Source organism: Canis aureus, chromosome 14 (assembly GCF_053574225.1).
Source record: "Canis aureus isolate CA01 chromosome 14, VMU_Caureus_v.1.0, whole genome shotgun sequence".
Lineage (NCBI taxonomy): Eukaryota > Metazoa > Chordata > Mammalia > Carnivora > Canidae > Canis > Canis aureus.
Genome location: NC_135624.1, coordinates 48,935,872 through 48,956,152, shown reverse-complemented (window position 1 = coordinate 48,956,152; position 20,281 = coordinate 48,935,872). Strand labels below are relative to the sequence as shown.

Below are 20,281 nucleotides of genomic sequence, written 5' to 3'. Positions count from 1 at the left end.
TTTTCATGAAAATATGGCAATAAGAATGCATTTGCAGCTACAAAACAGGCCAAGGTCATTTGTGGTGCTCATTAAATCTGCCACTCCTGTGAAAAAGGCTAAAAGCGCTGCCTACATTTTGCAAATAGAAAAAAAAGTAACAGGTTTCATCTTGCTCCGGGTATAATAGCAAAGCCTGTGGTAGAGCCAGAAATAGAACCTGAAAGCGTTCATGTTCCTTTTTGACATAGAACAGGACTCAATTCAAGCAGTCTCATTAAAATTGTGCTACAGAAGAAGCAGGTCTACCATTTTCCTTAATAGAATTAAATAGTTCATTTTGGCTGCCCTTTCAACTAGATACCTTATGCTAATTCATTTAACTGACCAACCAAATATCATTTATACAGTAATTTCATAGAACACATTGGATGCTAAGCATAATAGGTAGCCTGCAATTCTTTGCAAGAATTCTTTTACGAAAAAAGCAATATTTAAAAATCCAATACAATCATACCATTATAGGATAGCAAGCACAGTTGCTTAGGGTCGGCTGATCAACATGCAACTTCTAAGCCGGCTGCCTTAATGTAATTCTGGATTTTAAAGGGTTCTTAAATTCAATCCCACAGTCGCTGGTAAGGAAAAGCACCTTCAAAGTTTCAGAAATTGAGAATTCCGTGCTGCCATCCTGTGTCCACCCTCTGGCCACTGCAGCTAGGATTTCGGTTTCCTCCTCGAAGTTTGTGCATTTATGTACAAGTGTTGGGATGGAGCTTGGGTCAGTGCTGATACGTGTTTCAATGTGCTTAGAAACCCTAATACTTCCACCAGCTGTCTATACTACTAGACTGCGGATAGAATAGTTCTCACAAAATATTATCACTATGTGGGGTCTGGGAGCAAAATGAGGAATTTCATCGTGCCTACTGTACCCAGTGGGTAGCCTAAAGGATTCCGTGAGATCTTCTAGGCAGAGCAATGGATGCACAGAGCAGATAGTAAGTGTTCGAGAAAGGTTAGCACTTTCTATCTTTAACACACTGGCCTGACACACGGCAGCCCTGCAAACAGCAATGTTTGATTGATGTGCGTTTATATAACGTATTATTAACAAGCATCATCAATGGGCATGTTTAAGGTGGTCTTCGGGGTCTGGCATGGCCAGGCGGCCACCAGCATCTCCTACCACACCCCCCACTGCAGCCCACGTTACATCATGCCTTCTCCTGTGTCTCACTCCATCCCCCACCCCTTGGCTTTTTGTGCAGAAATCAAGCAGACTTCCTGCATTTCCATGAAAGCACTGAGCTCCTTCCTAGAACACACACTCTGCACATGCACTCACTTCCACGTGGCACTACACCCCAGGGTCTTCTCCTTTGTTCTATAAACTCATCTTCTGTTTTCTGCTTAATCAGAAACTGAGTCTTTGACCTCCATTGTAATGCTTGTGAAGTGCTGATTTTGCATTTTTGAGCTGATTCCTGTATTCCTGTCTGTTTTACCCATGAGATTAAAGGTTCCAACAGGGCAAGGTCCATGTCTGGGGCTTTTTTTCTCACTATCTGATACCTCCAGGTCTACCACAGTGTTTGGCATATGTTAGGTTCTCAATACATATGGGTTCTATAAATGTATGAACATATCCCCGCACAAAGCTATGGCTCCCAAGGACTGAGCATGTCTCTCTACTTTATTTCATAATCACTGTTCCCCTCACCCCTGGCCTTAACTCTACCATGAAAATACACATTTTTCACCAGGTTAAAATAGCTTGGGAAAAATAAAATGTAAATTTCAGCTTAAAAAGAGAGGGAAGGGGCACCTGGGGAGCTCAGTCAGTGAAGCAGCTGCCTCCAGCTCTGATCATGACCTCAAGGTCCTGGGACTGAGCCCCACATCAGGCTCTCTGCTCAGCGGGGAGTCTGCTTCTCCTTTTCCCTCTGCCCCTCCCCCTGCTTGTGCTTTCTCTCTCTCTCTCCAATGAATAAATAAAATCTTTATTTTAAAAAGAAAGAGAGAAGGAAGAAAAGAGATGTCAATGATATAAACATAGAAATGGAGCGGTGAGCCAGCATTAGCAAGCGGCAGTATGAGCAGTGGTTAAACCACTATTGCAGGCCCATTCCACACTGGGGAGAGGCACCTGGGAGCTGAAGGATGTGAAGACCCCTATTCCATCCCCACCACAATTAGTCTTCTTCCTAAGTTTTGTTTCCTAGTGACTTCCACCTGGACAGGGCGCCCCAGGGCAGCTGCCCTTGTCCCCTCATCCATCCTGGTCTCCTCTGCCTTAACAAATAGGGACCAAAACAGAACCCTACCTGTGTGCAGGATGCCAACCAAGCATTGCCTTTCTTTTTCTCTTTCTTTCTTTCTTTCTTTCTTCTTTCTTCTTTCTTTCTTTCTTTCTTTCTTTCTTTCTTTCTTTCTTTCTTTCTTTTTCTTTCTTTCTTTCTTTCTTTTTCTTTCTTTTCTTTCTTTCTCTTTTTCTTTCTTTTTCTTTTTGTTATACTCACAACTAAAATTTATTACAGTGAAAGGATACAAAACACTATTGGCAAAGGGCTAAACACATGGGGTGGGGTACAGGGGAATTCAGATGCAAGCATCCAAGAATCCTCTCCCAAGAATTCTTTAAAAAATGAAAATACTCGTGTTTTTCTCCTTAGCATTTGCCACCCTAAGATACTGATTATTCACGTCTTGATTTATCTTCTCCACTATAAGGTCAGACCAAGGCCTTCGTTTCATCCATTTGAGGATTAGAAAGGGGCATGGACATAGGGCATAGGAGGTGCTCAAGTGTGAATAGAAATGTGACATAGGAAAGAACAGCTCGGGATTCTTTTTAAAGATTTTATTTATTTATTCATGAGAGACAGAGACAGAGAGGCAGAGACGCAGGCCGAGGCAGACGCAGGCCCCATGCAGGGAGCCCGACCTGGGACTCGACCCGGGTCTCGGGGGTCACGCCCTGGACTCAACCACCGGCCCCCCCGGGGTCCGCAGCCCGGGGTGTCCGGGGCCTGTAGGACCCAGAGCAGTGGCCCACGTGGTGAGCTGGGAGAGGTCCCCGAGGAGGGGGCGTGGCCCGAGAGAACCAGCTCCTCGCCCGGGGCGCTCGGGCTCCAGAGGAGACGCCCCGCTCCCGGGGACCAGGCTTCCCGCCATGGCAGGTGCCTAAGGTCCGCGGCGCTGAGACTTTGGGCGCCAACGGCCGGGCCCGCCCCCTTCCGCCCCCTCCTTCCCACGGATTGGCTGCTCTCCCCGCCCTCCCGCCTCCATCCTTCCCACGGATTGGCTGCTCTCCCCGCCCTCCCTCCACCATCCTTCCCACGGATTGGCTTCTCTCCACGTCGCCACGCCCCCACCCTTCGCACGGATTGGCTTCTCTCCACTCCATCCCGCTCCCATCCTTCCCACGGATTGGCTTCTCTCCCCGCCGCCCCGCCTCCCTTCCCGCGGATTGGCTGCTCGCCCCACGGCCCTCCTTCCGGCCTCCTTAGCAGCGCCGCCAGCCGGGGGCCGCGGGAGTCCGGCCAGGTGAGCGGGGGTGAGCGGGGTGAGCGGGGTGAGCGGGGGCGAGGGGGCGAGGGGGCGAGGGGGCGAGCGGGCGGCGGGCGGCGGGCGGGCCTCGGGCCGCGTCCCCTCGAGCTTTGCCCGCCCCGAGCCCGTGCTCCCGGCGGCCAGGACGGAGGGGTAGAGCAGCCCTCGGCGGCCCGGGGGGCGGGCGGCTCAGCCCGTCCCGGGGCCGCGCGAGGCACAGGCGCCGCGAGGGGCCGCCCGGAGGCCCCCCCGCCCCCCCCGGCCCCCGCCGACCTTGCGCTCTGCTCCCCAGGCCGGCGGCTCCGGAGGGCTCGGGGCGGCCCGGGTGTCGGACGCGAGCGGGGCCGCGGCGGCCGGAGCTCCCCGCGCAGGTACGACCCCCCGCCCCCACCCCCACCCCCACCCCCACCCCCGGCGACCCCGGGCCCGGCCCGGAGCACGTGGCCGCCCGCCCCGCCCCGCCCCCGCGGGCCCCGGGCCCCCCCTTTCCTGTGCGCTCCCAAGGCTGCCGCAGTGCCCTGGGAGGCCAACACAGAAGGGGACAGCAAGGCTCCATGAAACCCAGGGACGAGCCCGCAGAGCTCCTCTTTGGATCCTGTCTGGAGTCACAGCCCAACCGGAGACGTCTCCTTCCGGCCCAGCACCTGTGGGGTTTTGTCAGGTCTGGTGTATCGTGCGGGAGAGCGAGCACGTGCTGGCCTGGGGCGCGGGGGAGGGGCGGGGAGCGGCCCCGGGACCCTGACCCCGCGGGAGGACGCCCGCCCCGAGCACCCAGGCGCCCCCTTCTGCGATGGGGCTCTAGTTGGCAGCACAGTGAGGGATGCAGACTTCCCCTTCCTTAGATGATCCTTTCAGAGTTGCTGGTCTTTGAAGGGTGGGAAAACAGGGGTGGGTGGAACGCAGAACACAGGGCTTCTTCCTGCACACCTGTCTTTGGAGACAGACTGAAAATAAGGTACCTCAACAGTTGTTTTCTGTTGGAAAGGTCATTTGGAAATTTTTCCTTTTTTATAGGTTGAAAGCTACAGGTAGCAGCCGTGGAAGCTGGAATATTCTGATGCTGGTTATTTTACTGACCTACAGCAACTCTGCGGCCTAAGGTACACACATGCTTCTGTGGGACCCAAAAATTCAGGAAATGTCCCCAACCCCTGGCCCCTAGAGGAGTAAGCACGGCGGCTTCCAGCCCAAGTCAGTGCCAAGAATACCCGCAGAGCATGCCCTTAACGGAAAGTTCCATATCACAATGAGGCACTAAGGGCTTGAGAAACTCTCCCATCCTTACTAGAAATCCCCTAGACCAGCCCATAAAAATCCAGCTGGAACCCACCTCGAGTCCAAGTCCCTGCTCCACTGTGACGGGTACACTTGGACCCAAGCTCAAGCTTGCTAATAAAGCCTCGTGTGCTTGCATCAGTGTTGGCTCCTTCGTGGTTTCTCAGATTCACAGTCTTGGGCACACCACTTCCAAAGAGGTCAAGTATCCTTCCATAAGCTGTAGTGGCCACGTGTCCTGCGCACCCATCATGGGCACTAGCAGCAGGGCCGCGCTGGTGGTGACTAACGGCAGCATAGCAGGTGTTTCATTTTCTTGTCATTCAGTTCTGACAACTCTGTGAGGTCAGTATTGTTCTCTCAGTTTTACAGATGACGCAACAAGTAGGTTAGGGACTGGCTCAGGGCCCTGTCACATGTGTAGCCCTGAATTAGGATCCTCATGTAACTTTCTGGCCATGTGACCTCTTGGAAAGTCCCTTCTCTTGGCATTTCACGTTCTAGTGGAACAGTAGAAATATTGAAACAGATGAGGCCAGTTTGGTCAGGGGAGACCACAGTAGAGCCATTAAGCATATAAGCTCTTCATAGTCTTTAATGGCATCGAACCTATCAGAGTTACCCAAAATTTGGCACAAAGGGAGCATCTGTCAGCATGTGATGTTAGCTGTTCTTGATGAATGAGCATTTTGAGCTGTGAAAGGGGATTTAAAGGATACAGTGGTGTTAGAATATGAAAATCTTGAAGGTGATGGGAGAAGTTTTCATGTGGAAAGAAAGATAACACCAGTGTGGTGAGACGAACAGAGCATATAGTATGTGCTAGTTCTCAGCCTGGCCAGCCCCAAATGTCTGCAAATGCCTCATTTTCCAGAAGTTTCAAATAAAGATATTTTCATATTCACCTTGGAGTCACTCTTACTGGTTATTTCATAACGCTGTCCGGCCTTTTACGCTTGCATTGCACATTGCACTTGCATTACACTGTGAAATCCAGCCTGGTAACTTTTTTTAGGTCATTGATTCTACGAATATGTTAGAAGGCCATCATTGCTAGAGAGGAAGAGAAAGGAAGTGCACGTCGAGGCACTGAGTTGAGGATGTAGAAGCTCCGATAGGGATGGCCAGGGAGGACAGATGACCAGAGACCTGGAGATGCTGGGATCCTGTATGGACTTGGGTAAAGGCCATTGCAGGTGAGTGAAAACAAGTTAAAAGGCCTGGAGAGAGTGAAGTGTGTAAAGGTTTGGGGAAAAGCAAAGAGCTGCAGAGAAAGCTCTTAAGGGGAGGGAGAGTTGTAGGACAGACAGTTGTTTGCAGGGCCAAGGTGGATATTTTATTCTCAAAATGGCAACCTCAAGTCTGGTGTCTCTGGCTTCTGAATGCTGCAACGTTTACCTAGGGACGCTCCCTAGCACCCATACTCTTTTCTGCTCTTGCCCAAGTTTTCTGTGGTCACTATTATCCCTCCCCTCATGCCCCATAAGTGCTCTTGTTCTGGGATTCTGTAGCATCTCGTAATGGCCTTACACACTTAGAAGTCTGTTCTGTGGTTGGTTATGTACCTGCCTGACTGCCCCTGCCCCGACTTAACTACAGTAAAGCCCGTCTTGCTTCCCACCATATTCCTGGGGCCCAGTCAAGCTCCTGGCATGATACTCATGCTGGCATATTTCACTTGAGCCCTAAGCCCAGCATGACTAATACAAGGAGCAGTATCATTTATAATTAAGCCTAATATAGATAATTCTACTGGGTAAAATTATATATGGCGTTCTGTGAGTGGCTTACAGCCATCTATTAGAAGCAACAGAATACTAATCCTTGGTTCAAACCCCCACCCTTCCATGTGATCGTAAGACAAGGTCTCCACTTGGGTCTCTGTGAATGGATAATCCTCATCCATAAAGTTGAGTCCACATCATCATCTACCTGGTGAGAAGTAAGCACTCAGTAAAGGTAATTCTTTGGCAGTAACTATAGGATCCTTATAATATTGGATGGTCCTTGTAATATTAGGACATAATGACGATACTGGTATTTAGTATTTAGATCCTACAATGCTGGCTTTAATTTTCTTTCAGTAATTAATAGAGCATGTATCCTGGGCCAAGTACCACTCTAGGTAATACGACCCCATCAGTAAACAAAACGGACAAAAATCCATGTATACAGTTTCAACGAGAGTCCTAAAGCTTTAACAGGCTGCGGCAACTTCTGGCAGAACAAGGGATTGATAAAACCCTGCATCGACGGGTCCACTGAAAAGGGGCCAAGAGAACAGCTGTTCTAGCCAACTGTCTAAAAGTGGTGTAAAACCCCCAAGTGTTCGAGTCTGACAGAAGGCTGTAGCAAATCGTTTCCAAGGATAACCACGGGTCTCATAAGCGGCTCCACAGCATCGAGTCCTAGAGGTGGCCCCTTGCCCCTAGAAGAGTTAGTTACCTGGGCTGTTGAACAGGTGGAGACCCTGGTCTGCCATGGATCTTCCTCCCTCTCCCACTGTCAATCCTCAACCAGTACAACTTGGTTTACACTTTGGCTTTCCAATTTTTTTTTTTTTTAAGATTTTATTTGTTAATGACAGAGAGGCAAAGACTGAGGGAGAAGCGGGCTGCCTGTAGGAAGCCTGATATGGGACCCGATCCCAGGATCATGTCCTGAGCCAAAGGCAAATGATCAACTGCTGAGCCATCCAGGTATCCCTGTTTATTTTTTTTGTAGAAAGGGTTTTGATGCTAAAAAGTTTGAAGTCCATTAAACTAAACACTAGCAGGTAAAAGATGGAAGCAGTCTTAGGTAGTGAAATGGGGAAAACCGAAGCCATTTTTCCCTAAGGGGCTTCAGGATATAGAACTACAGACACTAGAACTGCGCTGCCCAATAGGACAGTCATCAGTCACCTGGGACTATTTAAGTTTAAATCAAAACTGAATAAAACGAAAAGCTCAGCCTCTCAGTTGCATAGCCCTGTTTCAAATGCTCAGTAGTCCCATGTGGCAAGAAGCTCCCGTACGAGAGAACAGATAACATCTCCATTACTACAGAAAGTTTCATTGGCAGTACAGTCCTGCGGGTTCTATGGTGTTTTACGGAAGAGGAAAAACCCGGGGCCTAGTAGCCTGAAGAATGCCTCGCAAGTAGAGTCCGGTCCTAATTTCAAAGCTGTAAGTGTTAACCTTATTTGGAGAAGGGTCTTTGCAGATGTGATTAGGTGAAGGATCTTGAGATGGGAAGATTATCCGGGATAATCTCTGTTGAGCCCTAAATCTAATCACAAGTGCCTTTAATTAATTAATTATTAAGTAGTCTTCACGGCCCAGCGTGAAGCCCAGTGCAGGGCTTGCATTCACAGCTATGAGATGGAGACCCGAGCTGAGATTAAGTATCAGACACCACCATCTGAGCCACCCAGGTGCCCCCACAAGTGCCTTTATAAGAGGGAGGAAGGAGGTTCCGTGCTCAAAGGAGGAGGCCATGAGAAGGATGAGCCTTGAGAGAGTGCACTTGATTTGATCCCATGAAACTGAGTTTTGGCCTCCAAAATTGTGAGAGAATAAATTTCTGTTGTTTTAAGCCACCACGTTGGTAAGTAATTTTTTATAGCAGCCCAGCAGCCTCTGGCAACTAATATAGATGGAAAGCTTCAGATCACAAACAGAGCTGGAGCTCGAACCCCATCACATTGCCTCCCACACTGCTTTTATTAGTGCCTTATGGGAGTGTGGGCAGGAGAAGAGCTTTTCTATTCATTAGCCAATTTTTTAAATATTCCAGAGATATGGCAATGAAATTAAGCTTTATTTAGGTAGAAATCATGAGAGATGTGATTTTAGCATGTGGCTAAAATATGGAGGACTAGCAAATACCTCCTAAAACAACACAGATGATCGAAACTAATATAAAATAATAATTTAGGGTTTATTGGGATGTCAATTTATGGTTTATGTATACTTTCTGTAAATCTCGCACAGTGCAAAGCATCTCCAGAGATCAAGTTGTAAACGTTGAATAACGAAAATAATTAGGACAAATTATAATTTTTGCCTTGTGGGCCATATGGCTTTGACCAGCAGGGTCCCAGAGGCAATACAGACTGTTACAGTGAGACGATTTTTCCATAACAACCTCAATTAGTTTTGGCTCATGTTCCACAAGACGTAAACCTGGATTTCTGGGAGTCTTTTAAAACAACAGCAAAAAACCTTCACAGTAGAACTCATAAAACTAGTCTGACACTGCCACAGGGGTGTGGACTTAAGCCCACACACCGTCATTTTGGTGTGTCTAAGTCGCAACATACCGATAGGGAACGATGACAGCATCCTACCGCGGATTGGGAAGGAAATGGCAAAAACAAGTTTCTGAATTAGAAGTTCACGCTTGTTGAGCTTAAAAATTTCTTCTTATGGGAAGGAACAGCACGCGATCCAACTAGCTCCTTAAACTAAAATGCAAATGTTGGTGGACAAAAATATCTGGAAGTGTTTTCTAGGTTTACCAAAATTGATGTGAAATCATTTTTCACCTATTTTGTATCTCAACTCTGACATGAATTGCCAACGCTTCTTATTAGGGGCGGGGCGAGGAGAGGGCGGGGCTCGGCCGGCCACGCCCACTCCCGCGGAGGAGAGGGCGGGCGATGAGTGGGCGGGGCGAGGAGGAGGCGGGGCGAGGAGGAGGCGGGGCTCGGCCGGCCACGCCCATTCCCGCGGAGGAGTGGGCGGGGCGAGGAGGAGGCGGGGCTCGGCCGGCCACGCCCACTCCCGCGGGGGGGCGGGGCGGTGCAGCCCGAGAACCCAGGCCCCGGCCGCGCCTCCCTCCAGGGTGGCCGCCGCCGAGGGACGCGTCCAGGCGTCGGAGGAGCCGGACCCTTGACCCCCGGGCCCAGCCCCGCAGCCTCGTGCGACACCGGAGAGGCTCCCACAAACCGCGAGAAATCGGGAGGCGCGTGTGCCAGTCCGCGGTGGAGGCGGCTCCTCGGGGGAGGCTCGCGTCCCTTGGGGCTCTTTCCTGGCCCCCGCTGCACCCCCTGGGCCTGGATCCCCGCCCCTGGGGTGGCCCCACCCGCGCGCCGCGGGGTCGGGAGGAGGCGCTGGGCTGCGGTGCTGGAGCTCGGGCAGCAGCCCTCACCCCTCAACTGTGGCTCTGCAGGGACAGGTGAGGCTCGGGCCCTGACCCGTCCTGTCGTCCTCCTGCCTCGGCCGCTGGCCCTGTGTCCCGCCCAGGCCTAGGCAGGGAGGTGGGGGGGGGTTTCACCTGTGCCTCGAAGGAGGCGGGGCTGCAGGCACCGCGCCGAATTCACGTGCTTCCCTCACAGCTTCCTCTGACCGCCTTGTGTCTTGTTCTGCATAGTATGCAATGAGCATTGATATTTTTTGTTTTTATTTGTTGATTTTTTGTTGTTTTATTTTAAATAATTTTAAAAAGATTTTGTTTATTCATGAGAGACAGAGAGAGAGAGGCAGAGGGAGAAGCAGGCTCCATGCAGGGAGCCCGATGTGGGACTCGATCCCGGGTCTCCAGGATCACACCCCGGGCTGAAGGCAGGTGCTAAACCACTGAGCCACCCAGGGATCCCCAATTTTAAATATTTTCATGTATTTATTCACAGAAGATGCACAGAGAGGCAGAGACATAGGCAGCCCACGGGGAGCCCGGTGCAGGACTCGATCCCAGGACCCGGGGATCAGGGCCTGAGCTGAGGGCAGATGCTCAACCACTGAGCCACCCAGGCGTCCCTGTTTGATTCGGAATAAATCATTGTCATCAAAACAGTCCCAATGAAGTAGCTACTGTTACTCAAATTTTCAAGTGAGGAAAGGAGGCCCGGAGGGATTTAGTGACCTGCCCAAGTTCTGTCGGTTTGTTCTCTAAACATCAACTCCACTCAGTCCTTGTCAGCCCTCTCGCCTACTTTGATTCAGGCCTTCATAGTTGCTTGCCTGGATTACTTCTACAAAGGCCCCGTAGCTCCTTTCCTTGCTATCCTCGACAAAGTCAAGGATTAATGTTTCTAATGCGAATCTAATCATGTCTCTCAAATCCGTCTCTAAGTCTCTCAAATGTCAAATCCTTCTGTGGCCCCGTATTGCCTGTAGGTGCCCACACAAGCTGCTCTTTATGGAAATATTACATCCCGGAGAAGTACGTGAATTATAAACGCACGGCCTGCTGAAATTTCACAAGTGGATCACACCAGCGGCCAGGTGGAGACACCGAGCAATAACCAGCATCCCAAATGTGTTTCCTTCCCATCACTAACCACTTTCCCTCCCACCCCAGGGAGGTAGCCTTGGGTTTGCACATGATATAAATGGATCATTACAGCATATACTCTTTCATGTCTAGTTCCTTTAACTCACTATTGTGTTCATTAGGTGCATTCATATGTTGACTACGTTTATAGTTTGTTTGTGAGGATGCTGTATTGCATTCTACCGTGTAAATACGCCACAATTGATTTATCCAGTCAACTGTTGATACACATTGGAATAGTATGTATTTCGGACCTAAAAAATCTTTTTTCAAATTGTATTTATTTGTTCATGAGACACACAGAGAGAGGCAGAGACACAGGCAGAGGGAGAAGCAGGCTCCATGCAGAGAGCCCGAGGAGGGACTCGATCCCAGAACCCAGGATCACGACCTGAGCCAAAGAAAGGCAGATGCTCAACCCCTGAGCCATCCAGGTGCCCCTGGACCTAAGAAAAATCTATGCCATGAACATTGTAATAGAGATCTTTTGATGAACATGATGAATGATGCATGCATTTCTCTTGGATATATACCTAGAAATAGAATTGTTGGGTCACAGGTTGTACAAATTTGGATATTTTATTTTATTTTGATTTGATTTGATTTTAATTTGATTATAACTTTCGAATATTTAGCAAAGGTTTTTTTTAAGATTTTTTTTTTTTTTTTTATTTGAGAGCAAGAAGGGGCAGAGGGGGAGAGAGAGGGAGAAAGAATCTGAAGCAGACTCCACAATGAATGAGGAGCCTGACATGGGGCTGTTCCCGGGGTTCCATCCCACGACCATGAGCTCATGACCTCAGCTGAAACCAGGAGGTGGATGCTTACTCCACTGAGCCACCCAGGTGCCCCAAATATTTGGCAAAGTTCAAAGAATTTTACAGCAAACACACTGTAAACCTACTATATAGATTCTATGAATAACAGTTTATAAAACTTGCTTGTTACATTTCCAACCTTCCCTTTATCTATTCTAATATTGTTGCATTTCAAAGTAAATTGCAGCTGGCGATACAAATCCCATAAGTAATTTAGCCTGTATATCACTAAAATTCAGTCTAAGATTTCTTTTGATGTACAATTTCAAAGATACTAAGTCCACAAATCTTCATTGTACATCTGCTGAGTTTTGAGCACGTGAGTCTTGAGTTCCATTCCTCCTCCCAGTCAATCTTCCTTTCCACTCTTCTGGGGGCAACCCCCATTCTGATTTGTTCTCCACTGTCTAGCTTCACGTGTTTCAAAATTTCATATTCTTGGAGTTGTACAGTATGTGCCCTTTTGTGTAAGCCTCAGCATACTGGATTTCTGAGTCTATATTTTTGCATGTGTCAGCAATCTACTCCTTTTATTGCTGAGTCATATTCCACGGGACAAATATGCCACAGTCTTTACGGACTATAAGAGGGATTTCTATGCACATCCTTTGTCAGGTCTGTATGTTGGCAAATATCTCCTCCCATTCTGGGTTTCTTTTCATTCTTTTAATGAATGAGGTCTGATTTTTTTTTTTTTTTTTTTTGCAGGGGAGGGGGGAGATCTTAATTTTAATATTCCAGTTTGTCCATTTTTATGGTGAGTGTTTCTGATTTAAGGTGTCTGCTTACTCTAGGTTATTAAGATTGCTCTTCTGTTTTCCTCTAAAAGTTGTACTCTTTTAATTTGCCCCTTTAGAACAGTATTCCATTTGGAATTATTGTAAATGGTGGGATATAGAAGTAGACCCAGATGCCTCTTTTTTTTTCCCCATGGGGATATCCAATTAATCCAACACGTTAATTTAAAAGATCATTTCCCCATTTGCAGTTGTCATAAATCAGGTGGCCTTATATGTGTAGACCTAATTCCCACCTCTGTATGGTTTTGTCTGTCATTGCATCAATACCTCATAGTCTTCATTACTGTTTGTTTTATGATAATCCTTGGTAGTACATCACTGAACTGAATTTTTAATTTCATTGAATTTGGATCTAAATAGGCATGTAGCTAGTGACCACTAAGATAGCACAGATACAGAACATTTCCATCCTCACAGAACGTTCTGAGGCCAATACTGGATAAGATACTTCCTATCATAGCTACAGGCCATCTTGAGCTTATTCCAGGGTGCCCTTCAAAAATATCTGCGTAAAATCTCATTTTAGAAATTCAAACACGTCTTCCCACACCTAGGTAGGACACCCAGTTCTTTTGACCTCGTGCTTTTAGCAATGAAAATATTATTTCAGGTGTGGAAGAGCCTAATGCTTTGGGGGACATTTCCTATGATCAGACACCATAAAATATGTAGTCCCAAATCGTATGTGAAGATTCCTGCTGTAATACCATTACATGGAGCTTATTATCTGTCCTGGTCCAAGTTTAAACTTAATTCTCTTTTAGAGGTCCTTTCCTTTCTGGGCTGTGACTAGCTGTGTTTGAGAGAGTTTGCCCTCAGTCCTGAGATCACAAGGCTGAGTCAGCTCTGGCTCCTGTGTGTAAGGAATGCATTAAACCATTTTGTCCTGTCTATTCCATCAGAGACCTTGAAATCTTGTGCCATAAAACGACACATATGATACAAATGATACATATTATTATGTTCTTCAGGTGCCACTTTTTTACATTTGGTGCGTATTTCTCCCTACCATGCTTGAATTTGATGACTGTTTCTTTTCTAATGTCTTGTGGTTTATAGACCCTGATGGCTATCTTCATTTATCATCAATTTCCAGGCTTGAGGATAGCACAGGGCTTTAGCGGTGATCTAAATTTCCACTAGGGCAACAGGTATTTATTGAGCACCCGCTCTGCGAGGTGCCGTGAGCGGGGCCCTGGAGACAACCCTAGGACAAATCACAGATAATACTTACTACCATTGAGCATCTACCGTAGCCCACACACTTGCACTTGTTATTTTTAATGATTGTAACGACACTACAAGGTAAATATTGTTATCTTATTTTTCAAGTGATAAAGCTAAAGGTTTTTTTTTTGGGGGGGGGGTCAAATTTCTGCAGCTAATATATGCATCCTGAAATCCCTTATTCTTCCTGAAGTCCTTCTAGAACGATCGGAGAGAGAAACAATCTTCCTTCTCTCTGTCCTCATTCTATAGCCAGGCTTTTCTCTGACCCAGGGTCTGGGAAGGAGGCCTTGCTAACAAGTGGCCAGTGCCCTCTTTAGGAGTACAACTCTCCAAGGATCACCTCAGAACCAGAATCTGTTAGCACCTCCAGAGCAAACATCAATGTGGAAGAAGGACCTGCCAGGATGGGTCCTTTAAGGAGACTCTGAATGTGAATGTGGTGGCTGGGTGTCTAGTGTTATCTTGGACCATAAGGATAAGAACCACCTAGGTGTTATGGGCTGAATTCCGTCCACCCTCTGCACCCCACACCCCCCAAATTTACATGTTGAAGTCCTAACTTCCAGTATCTTAGAGTGTGACCTTATCTGGAATGTGATCTTGTAGGGTCACTGAGGAAGTAAATTAGTTAGGATGAGGGCATACTGAAGTCAGGAAGCCCCTAATCTAATAGGACTGGTGTCCTTATAAAAAGGGACAATTCAGACATAGATACACACACACACAGAGAGAGAGAGAGAGAACACCGTATGAGCATGAAGGGGAAGGCAGAGATGTTTCTACAAACCAAGCAATGCCAAAGATTTTTAGACACCTACCAGAAGCTGTGGGAGAGGCCTGGAACAGGTTCAGCCTTACAGTCCTTGGAAGAAACCAACCCTGTCAACTCCTTCATCTTGGGTGTCTGGCCACCAGCACTGTGAGACGATACATTTCTGTTGTTGAAGCCACCCAGTCTGTAGTACTTTGTCATGACGGCGGAAGCAAGTGAATATACCAGAGATGGCAAAGAAATGAGGTGGCAGGAATCTGCACCGCCGGGGGCTTTATGGAGCACGACTTCCCCCTCAGCCTCGGTGCTGATATGGAAAAAACGTCTGCCCTGTTTTAGACACTCGTACTGGCCCTTTGTCACCTGCATTCAAACCAATCCCAGTTGACACTCAGGATAAAGCCCAAACTCCTTATCATGACATACTCTACCCATCAAGATTTGGCCCCTGCCTTTTTTTTTTTTTTTCTGCTTTGCCCCCTCCGAGCCCACATACTTCAGTCATATGGCGCTACCCACCCCCCCGAACCCCTCTCATAACCTCCTTCCTCTGAGCATGCCTCTCCCTCTCCTGATAATATCTTTCCCACTCCTTTCTCTCTGCCTGTGCTCTTTCTTCTCCTTCTTGGCTTGGCTGTCTCGAGTTCTACATCCTCCAGAGTTCCTTCCCAGACCTCACTAGGAGCAGTTTCTGATCTCATGCTCCTGGTGCTTCCTGCTATCACGATGCATATCCATTATGTTGTAGATTGTGAACTACTTTTTTGGAGTCCATCATAAATACTAATTAAATCTTTCCTCAGTGGTGAAGAATCACTGGGAATTGTCCTCATTCTATTGATGAGATGATGTGTTCCAAATCTCTAGGATACATTTTTATGTAGGTTGTTTTTTTTTCTTTTGAAGAGTAGCTCAACACTATACTCAAGATGGCTACAAAATGAAGCATCTCCTTTTGACCTTTCTTTTCTCTTTTAGTCATGAGTACCTTTAAAAATCTTCTTTTTTAAAGATTTTATTTATTTATTCATGAGACACACACACACACAGAGGCAGAGACACAGGCAGAGGGAGAAGCAGGCTCCATGCAGGGAGCCCAACGTGGGACACTATCGCAGGTCTCCAGGATCAGGCCCTGGGCTGAAGGCGGTGCTAACCTACTGAGCCACCTGGGCCACCCTGGTATTGGCTTTTAGATGTCTTCTAAAGCGTATGGTCCATAGAACCTCCTGTGAAGGAGGCTTCTGTGAATCTGAAAACGTTCTGTGTCTATGTCGTCCAATATGGTAGCCACTAGCCACATGATTATTTAAATTCAAATTTTGTTCCATTCAAAATGCAGTTCCTCAGTATGGTAGCTTGAATAATGGCTTCCAAATATATTCACATCCTGGGTAGCCCCAGTGGCGCAGGGGTTTAGCGCCACCTGCAGCCTGGGGTGTGATCCTGGAGACCCGGGATCGAGTCCCATGTCAGGCTCCCTTCTCCCTCTGCCTGTGTCTCTGGTCTCTCTCTCTCTCTCTCTCTGTGTCTCTATGCACGAATAAATAAAATCTTATAAAATTAAAAAATAAATAAGTAAAACAAAAATTAAAAAAAAAACAACTATATCCACATCCTAATCTCCAGAACATGTGAATGTTAACTTATATTGCAGATGTGATTAAACTAAAGATCTCAAGATGGAGAGATTATCTGGACTATCTGAGTGGACCGTAAATATAATTACAAGTGTCCTTAGAAGAGGGAGACCCAGACTGACTGGAGAGCAGAACAGAAGAAAGCAGGGCTACAGCTGAGGCTATGCTGCTGGCTCTGGAGAGGAGGAGGGATGCATGGAATGAACCTCTGGAAGTGGGAAAAGGCAAAGAGACGGGTTGTTCCCTAGAGCCTACAAAAGGAGCGTGAGCCTGCAGACACCTTCACGTCATCCCAGTGAGACTGATTTCAAACTGTAAGACAATAAACCTGTGCTTTTTGAAGCCATCAAGTTTGTGGTCATTTGTGACAGGGGTCATGGGAAATTTGGACACACAGTGGCACTGGCCGCGTTTTGGGAGCACACTTCTAGACAATGTAGTTCTAGAATCCTCTGCTTGGGAGAGCAAGTAAGTACATGTGACAGATATCCTATTCCCTACATCTTTGAAAATCTAGAAAAATTCTAAATACGAGTAATTTGCTGCTTGTATCCAATATGAATGTATAATATAAATCTTGTGCATGGGAAAACCAAGCCAGGAAAGCTTTCCTATCTTCTGCTCAAGCAGGTAAACACAACTACTGCAGCTACTGTAACTCAGCCTTTGTCCTGTATTGTGATCCATTTCTTGCAGTTGAGACAGTTTTTAAATGGCCTCATTTACCTCATGAGAATTGATGCCAGAGATGCTCCCAGTCAGTTTATCTTCCTCTTTGGAGCACAAAAAGCATTATCAAGTCAGATACAAATTATTATTTTTTTTAAATATTTATTTATTTATTCATGAGAGACACAGAGAGAGAGGCCGAGACACAGGCAGAGGGAGAAGCAGGCTCCCTGCGGGGAGCCCGATGTGGGACTCGATCCCAGGACCCCGGGTTCACGCTCTGAGCCGAAGGCAGATGCTCAACCGCTGAGCCACCCAGGCGTCCCAAGTCAGATACAAATCACACCTCTCTTGATAAATGTCTCACTTAATAACAATGGTGATTTTGATGTCTCGGGTTTGCTTGGTGTGTCCACGTGCAGTCCAGCAGAAGCCCATCAGAGGTGCCAGAGTGAATGAGACACACCTCTGATCTTAGACAATAGGCTTCCCGGCGCTGTGCTGCCGTTGGCAGCTTCGGGCCTCTACCTGTCTGCACAGGTGGGAAGGTTCTATGACGGCCGATCGTTAGGGAAGGAAAAGAGCAAACTTCTTTGAGAATGGTGTGGGGGGAAAAGCCACTACCAGACAAACTCTACTGAAGCAATTACAAAACCACCCTGTACTATATCCTTTCACATGAACACCCTAAACCTAGTTGGAGAAAGCAGTTCACAGGAGTTCATACCCTGGCAAGAGTTTTTGTTTGAATTATCTTATTGTTGGAAGGCATACATAACACAAAATTTCACCATTTTTACCATTTTCAGTATGTAATTTAGTAGCATTAGTAACCCTCATGTCAGCAAGACCCATTTCCAGAGATTTTTCATCTTCCCAAACTGAAACTCTGTACCTGTGAAACAGTAGCTCCCCATCCACCTTCCTTCCAGCCTCTGGTAACCTCCGTTCTACTTTCTGTCTCTATGAATTAGACTGTTCTAGGAACTTCATACAGGTAGTATCATGCAGTATTTGTCCTTTTGTGTCTGGTGTCAGCCACTCAGCATGATATTCTGCAGGTCCATGCACGCTGTAGCATCTAACAGCATGCATGGACCTGCAAAACATCAGGCTGAAGCATCTAACAGACTTTCATTCCTTTTTAAGGCTCAATAATAGTTCATTGTGTGTACATGCCACATTTTCTTCAACCATTCACATCCATCAATGGGTGCTGGGTTGTTTCCATCTATTCACTACTGTGAATAATACTGCTACGGAAGTCGGTGTGCACACTGGTATATCTTATTTTATTTTTATTTTTTTAATATTTTACTTATTTATTCGTGAGAGACACAGAGAGAGAGAGAGTCAGAGACACAGGCAGAGGGAGAAGCAGGCCCCATGCAGGGAGCCCAACATGGAACTCGACCCTGGGTCTCCAGGATCACGCCCTGGGATAAAGATGGTGCTACACCACTAAGCCACCGGGGCTGCCCACACTGGTGTATTTTAATAGCAGCCTACATAAGCCTAATAATCAGAATTTGCACAGTGGGAGAAATAGGTTTAAAGTCTCCCCCAGATTAGTGGTTATATAACGTAGCCGTACATTAGAATCCCTGAGGTTCTTCCCCAGACTAATTATATCAGGTTATCTGGGAATGGAACCCAGGAATCAGTATCTTTTGAAAATTTTAGCAGTTGATTCCAATGTGCAGCCACGCTTGAGAACCGGTGCCCTGAACAGTTCACTAGTAAACATGGCTTCATCTAAAGCTCGTTTCCTTTCCATACAATCTCTAAATCACACTCAGGTTTCCTCTACCTTCAAACCCCACTTAGCCGAATTAAAGTCATTTTTATATTTTCAAGATCTGCTAAGCCAAAGTATTGCATTTATAATTCAAGCTTGAGTGGGAGGGAAATCTTAGATCTACCTATTATTATTAAGGGAATGTTTGCTCCTATTGGAGACAAGATGAATTATTCAAGTATGTTTAAAAAAAAAATAAAACGCTTTTATGCAATTTGATCCATAATGGAACTCTTTAACTTCAGGCCTAAAGATTTATTCCCACTGACACAATGATTTGATATTGCTTTGGAAATTCCATGTTAATGTCTTTAAACACAGAGAGAGGAAAGCACCATTATTCGCAGTGATGCAAGTGATATTCCTAGAAAATCCAAAGGAATTAGCTTAAAAATATCCTGGAGATCTAAAAATAGCCTAATCGGAATAAAAATAGATAAAAAGTCAGTAAGATTCTTGGACAACCAGTCCTAACCAGCTGAAAAATAAGAGATCTAATTTTTAGCAGTCACAAAGATATAAAATACTTAAAACAACAAAAGATGCGGCGTGTATTTATTTGTGTGGTTACAAACCATATTGGGTAGTACTTGAGAGATTGGCCTGTAGAGAAGGCTGCCCCGTGCTAATCCTGGCTTCCACCCTTAGTAGCTGTAGGAATTGGGAAGTTATTTAACTCTCTGTGTGTTAGTTCTTCCATCTGTAACACTGGATAATAATAGCGCCTACCTCACAGAGTTGAGAAAATGACAGGAGTTAAAAATGTAAAGTGCTTAAAACAGTCCCTGCTACATAGGAAGTATCATTTCAGTGCTAGCTTTTAACTTTATTACCAAAAGTCTTATGAAAGAGGAATTGCATAGATGGAGAGCTATAGCAATATTCTTAAATAGAGTGAGTTTACAGGCATAAAGGATGGAGGCAGATGGAATAAACGCTGGATGACTGGGTATGTAAGAAAGAAGTTCTGAAACCTTATACTAAATATTTTTATGTCTGTTTTCTCTATTTAATTGATAATTGCATACCTGTGTATAAGTTATGCAATCTTTAACTTTTCCTGCAGTGCCAATTAAATATACAGAAATGCTAAATGTAAAGTGTTTTTACAATTCATATGGAAAAACAAATGGATTAGAATACAAAAGAATATCCAAAAGAGGAGAGGAGGGCTGTTAGTAGCTTTGACAACCTATTCCGGAGCAATTTCAGAATAGTAGTGGGATAGGAGAATTCCCCTTTAGTGAATAATTATCCAGAAAGAGACACAACTCGAATTTTTTTTTTAAGATTTATTTATTTATTTATGATAGACATAGAGAGAGAGAGAGAGAGAGGCAGAGACACAGGCAGAGGGAGAAGCAGGCTCCATGCCGGGATCCCGACGCGGGACTCGATCCCGGGACTCGATCCTGGGACTCCAAGATCGAGCCCTGGGCCAAAGGCAGGTGCTAAACCGCTGAGCCACCCAGGGATCCCCCTAGAATTTT

General features: G+C 46.4%; 1 long non-coding RNA gene and 1 other non-coding gene across 4 annotated transcripts in view; both read left to right on the top strand.

Annotated features, from left to right (window-relative positions):
• The first annotated feature begins 3,469 nt into the window (after positions 1-3,469).
• The window catches only part of LOC144283639 (uncharacterized), a 20,505-nt gene continuing 3,693 nt past the window's right edge, over positions 3,470-20,281 (top strand). The window contains exons 1-5 of one of the 3 annotated variants that reach the window (XR_013352214.1): positions 3,470-3,528; positions 3,824-3,902; positions 4,546-4,631; positions 5,822-6,002; positions 16,342-16,792. This is a non-coding gene — a long non-coding RNA (uncharacterized LOC144283639). Of the gene's footprint in view, positions 3,529-3,823; positions 3,903-3,988; positions 4,193-4,545; positions 4,632-5,821; positions 6,003-16,341; positions 16,793-20,281 lie in introns of those variants that run through there. The other 2 variants (XR_013352216.1, XR_013352215.1) reach the window with 2 other exon arrangements.
• Positions 4,023-4,144, top strand: LOC144283848 (small nucleolar RNA SNORA26). The gene has a single exon (XR_013352370.1). It is a non-coding gene; the product is annotated as a small nucleolar RNA SNORA26 (small nucleolar RNA).